The 5896-nt window shown below is 26.6% G+C and overlaps 1 long non-coding RNA gene across 1 annotated transcript; it reads left to right on the top strand.

Moving 5' to 3' along the window:
* The first annotated feature begins 516 nt into the window (after positions 1 to 516).
* LOC132930726 (uncharacterized) lies at positions 517 to 3870 on the top strand. The gene is made up of 2 exons (XR_009662269.1): positions 517 to 670; positions 3382 to 3870. It is a non-coding gene; the product is annotated as an uncharacterized LOC132930726 (long non-coding RNA).
* Positions 3871 to 5896: the final 2026 nt, after the last annotated feature.

Raw genomic sequence — 5896 nt, 5'->3', positions numbered from 1 at the left:
TGCACTTGGATTAAAAAAATTAATTGTCAAACAACACTCGGGTTTAAAAAACAGTGCAGTTCTATATAATATTATTAGTATTATGTCATAACTCATAATACGCTTTCTTATAATTTCTACAAAAAATAATTTTATTAAACAATATAAACTTGTAATATACATTATATTATATAAAATTAAAAAATATTGTTAAAACATCGGGCTTTTAACTCGATTGCAGTTCGATCATTATCGTTTTTTTATCCGAGTGCAAATGACTATTGTGAATTAGACTATTGCCTTTTTTTAATCTAAGTGAAATTCAACCATTTAATTTAAGTAAAAAGTGTAATTTAACTATCCCGTCCTATATTATAGAAACAACATAACACTATACTATACAATAAGTATTAAATATACGTAAATTAAAATACAACTGCACTTAATGATTTAATAAATTATAACTTATTATTTTTAATTAAAACATGGACAATGGACATCATATTAAGATAAAATACAATTAATTGAGTCAATCCCCTACTTCGGGATCAGTGACTGTAGATAAATTATATGATCATATTATTAAAACAAAATTATAAGCTTTATTTAATATAATAACATTCAAAGCATTTCAATCAGTAGATCATTCATTACCGTCCTCAGGATAAAATCAAAACTTCATCAAATATAAGTGAGTAATAAAATGCATTTTCTTTAAAAGAATATAGTATTTCCATCTCCATTCTTGGTTTATTTGAAATATATCCTTTGTTAAACCAATTTTAGTTTTAAGTTTATCTATAGGTAATAGCTATAACGTTTATTATACATTGATAACTATGTAAAATCTTATAATTTTTAGTAATTCATAATTAATTTATGTAAGTAATGTAAGTATAGGTACACTGTATGAGTAACAAAATACCAATCTCCGTATTATATATACATGTATTATTATATTGGTTATTGACTAAAACTATAGGTCACGTATTACTATTTACAAATGCATATTACCGACTTTTTTTAAACTTTGGTATAGGGTTAAAAAAGTCTAGATACGAATTCGAAAGAGAATTCAATGTTTCATGATCCATACCGTATAACTAGATTAGGTTAGGTATCTAAGACTATTATTCATATATACTTAGTTTTATGTATTTCAAGGATAAATTAATTATTAATATTTTTACATATTATATTTCAATATTAAATACAGTTTCAAGTTCAAAAACAGCCTACTTTGTTACCACAACACTTATATTATATTTATATTGAGTTAACCAAGCAAGAGAATTATTTCAATTATTTCTCTGTATTGTGATTTTTAATTGAACTCAATATTTAATATGATATTATAATGTAATCTTTTTGACTCGATTGACCATTAAATTAAGTGCACTATAAATATTAATTTATTTTTATTTTTTAATAACTGCACAGTTTAAATAATTAATTAATAATATTTTTTTTATTAATATTTTTGAAAAACGACCGTAGTTGAAATTTATGTATAGGTATAAAATGTCAGCATTTCTATATATTCTATCAGACTTACACCTATTGTGGTGTTGTCGTTCATATCACGAGTGGCTGAAAAACATATATCAGCTAAAGAATTAAAGTACCAAACAAATTCTTACAATATTATTCGTAGATCTAATGTTATTTAAACGTGAGTTTTGTAATTCGTACAGCTAGTATACGAAATATGTTGTATCTGTGATTATTATAATATAGTCATGTCGTTAAAATAAATTACATTTTTTTTTAATAACTTTAATAAATAATAGCATATACCTATTAAGATATGTCAATAGTTTAACAACACACTGCTTTATCTACATTTTTGTGTAACCATAAAAGCTAAACAATTTTATATATTCAATAGTTATATTGACTATCTATATTATAATATATAAAATAACATGTCCTGACTCGCTGATTCATCGCCTAGCCAGAACCGCTGAAGCTATGAGTATACAATTTGATCAATAGTTTCAATTTATGATAAAAAGACCCACTAAGAAAATATTTTACAAAATTCATCCTCCAATGAGGTTAAAATCTGTATTAAGGGGTGAAAATGGAAAAGTTACTTCTTGGTTGGATTTTTTTTAAACTTAGCACACAAACTTGTACCTGTAATAATCATTATAAATGTATATAATTTTGGATGTATATGGTATACTTTAATATTTAATCAAAATCATTCAAATGATTGTTCAAAATATGTGTAGTTTTCATTTAACAAAATTTAAGACAGAATAAATCTACCTACATTATTTAATTTGTCACAGACACCGCCATACGGGATCAGCTAGTAGAGATGATTATATGAAACAACAATTAGATAATTCCATAATAATCTTGAAATATTAAATTATACTCATTATAGTGAATTATATTGATTAAATATTATAGTGCATAGTAACCCCCATCCAATCATCGACATCATATTCATTATAATCATTAAAGTAATCAATAATGCAATCAATAACAATAATGTGCAATAACAATGATTTTATGTAATATAAAAAAAAACATTTTATAACATTTTTGATGTCATAATTAATAACAAATAACCCAGTACCAAGCATAGTTACCCTTTACCCCCATTTTTATTTCAATATAATGCATTTATTCAAATTTTGATTTTAAGTTTTTAAATATACCTAATCTAAAAGCAAATATTCAAATTCTTAACAATTTTTACTACTTAAGAAATACATAGAGGCTATAAAAACTTCTGTTTTTTTTTTTTTTTTTTTTTTTTAATGAGAACCTGCTCTATTTTTACAGTAAATTATTTCTAAGACCATTTTCAGAAAATGTTTATGTACCTATATAATTCAAAATTCGAAAAAATAGTTTTTCAATTCCTTATTAAATTATTATATTAAAGATAATAGTCATTAGTCTTTTACAATGGTTTTAAAAAATTGTAAAATATATTAAATATTGAATCTAGTATTTATTACACTTAGACCCTTTTTACAAATTATTATTAAAATTTGTTAATTAATATATAAATCATTACAGTTTTCAAATCACAATAGTCTCCATATCTTCCGAACCCGTTTTATCATAGGATCTATTATTTATTAAAATTCAAATTCAAACGAGTTTAGTTTTTTAACTTTGTATACTTACGTTCAATTTTTTTAGTAACATTATTCACTAAATAATTTAAAGTAGAAAAAGGGGTTCTCGTTTGACAACTAGAAGACTGTAGGACAGTCTTTGTATAGGTACTAGAAAAAGAAATTCAAAAATTTTAAAATATGGACTTTAAGTAGGTATATTTAAAAATTCTTTGAGTATTCTTTGTGAATCACCTGCAATGTATAATATACCTAATATAATATGGATATATTTGATAATATTATTTTATTTTATTTTCAGATACTGTAATAACACGGTGCACTGCAGTGTCGCTTAGACGTTCATCGCAATAATACTATATTATATTGTTATAAACTTATAAACATACCTATTAATATTTAATAACGAATCATAATGTCGGCGCAGAACAAAATGTTGACATCTCTTTTTATCGTCCTGTTAATTACAACATCCGTCACCCCTACCAGTATCTTTATTTCATCCATATGCTACAGCGGTTGCGGAACTATGGCTGTTGCTTGCTATGTGATGACCGGCATACAATACATCATGGGCGCTTCCGGTTTGACAACGAATGGAATGGGTTGCGGAGCATCGTTCGTTGTGTGCAAGGACAGCTGTATTGAATCCTATAATAAATAATAATATAAATTTTTAAACTACTAGCTATCACTTTCAGAGACGATACCTGCTGTTACACTTAGGCTATTATACGAGTATAAGCGCAATGTGACAAATATTATTAAAAATATTATTATACACAGGTTATAGTAAGGCTTTCTATTTTCATACATGTAATAACAAGTCACGAAAAAACTACAAATTTTATAATACTTATCGTATTACTATTTATTAATTTTAAAGGTTTACTTAACAGGTTAATAATATCTAAATTAATAAAGTAAAATATTTGTATATGTGTGAGTGTATATGTAAGTGATCCGCAGCAAAGTTTATCGCACTTATGGTTCTGAAATTTAGTACCTATACCTATATAATAGATAATCATGTACCCAAAAATGTGCACCTCGAAGTCGATACTATTTTTAAATTTTACACTTTATAAAACGGACTCAAGATAGCTCGCAAAAAAAAAATCTTTTTAGTTATTTTTTAGGATTCCCGTTGGTTGCGAAAAAAATTATATTTAATTTTAGACCCATATCTTATAGCTGGTCAAAACACTCAAAACCATTTAAGTTAATGTGTTAAAAGTATATAGCTTATATATTTAACGGAACTATGTAAGAATAAATCAACTGTCATTATTTAATTTAACGGGCAGTTAGGTACACACTCATACAGGATCAGCTATAATTATTAACAATAATATCTACAAGGTAAAAGTACTGTGTAAAATTGAAGACCTAAAATGGACGACCGCCATGTAGATCTTAAGTTTAAATGTTAACTTTTTAAATGTTCGTAAATAAATTCAGCAAGATCAGTAGTGTCGTAGGCTATTTATTGTACTACCTACTTGTTCTTTACTTTTCAACACATAATTAAAGTTGAACATAGTTGTACAACGAAAAACCATCATTTTTTTATTAATAGATTAAAAAAAAGAAAATAGTTATTATGATTGGATACAATTTTGTTCTGGATCTGTATTTTATATTGGTCGAAACAGCTCAAATAACTGTTTTAAAAATCTGTGTAGTTTACATTTAATAGAGTAAGAAGGAGTAAATCAACCAATATTTAATTTGTTACGGCAACGCCGCCGTGGAGGATCAATTAGTACGAAATATAAATATAAAAAATCGGCACATTCGCTTTACTGCAGTCATAGAGTACACTAGGCCGTAATAGTAGGTTTCGAGTACACTTCGTAGTCATTGAGTAGGCCACTGTTGTAATGGATGTGTCAAAGTTGAATTCAATGATGAATCATTTCAGACGAAAAAAAAACTCGAGCGGAGACAGATCAGTATGCTGAACTGTGAGATATTACGAGTATATCATTATATATATATATATATATATATATTGCGTATAATCCACAGCACAAGGAATAACTGTTGTATAAACAATAATATTATCGAACATTATTTTATGCATTTATATTGCCTATACAAAGCGCCGTTCTGTACACATAATATGTACATGGCACAATATTCGACACAGAAGCTAAAAACCTAAAGATATTATTATAATCGATTAACGCGTGCGTTTGTTATTTTTTAAGAACAAGTCGGGATGATCACAAATATGAAATAGCGATGTTTATTGCTGCATTTATGTATGTTTTAAATTAATTAAAAATATATTAGGTACCTAACCTAATTAGAAGTCAGGTGTTTGAAAATAGAATTCCGGTTTAATTAACCGACTCAGAAGTAAATTATAAATAAATATTTATTGCAGTCCTATAAAATGAAACAATGTTATATTTTTCGTGCATTTTTATGCATTCATCACACAACAGTTATGGCCTTATCGGTAGTTTCACCGATTCAGCCGAAACACGTTTTTGTTGATTGTTGCTTAAATATCATCTGCCTAAATACGACACTTATCTATCTTATCGTTTTTTGGGAAATTAAATTATTGATAACTTACTTACCTTACAGATCTTAGTTCGTGCGCGAGAAGCGATTGCTGACTGCTGTAAATAAGTTTTCAAAATTATGCTTTATATTCACACTCTGCAGTACTGCCACTTGTCACTCTGCCATTAGACAGTAGTGTGCAGTCAGTTGTAGCAAGTAATACAAATAAACTATAAATTATATTTACATGCTTACGGTTACGGTCTCTGTATGGTTGTATATCAACTTTACAGTGTACG

Source organism: Rhopalosiphum padi, chromosome 4 (assembly GCF_020882245.1).
Source record: "Rhopalosiphum padi isolate XX-2018 chromosome 4, ASM2088224v1, whole genome shotgun sequence".
Classification (NCBI taxonomy): Eukaryota; Metazoa; Arthropoda; class Insecta; order Hemiptera; family Aphididae; genus Rhopalosiphum; species Rhopalosiphum padi.
This window is presented reverse-complemented; position numbering and strand designations above follow the sequence as displayed.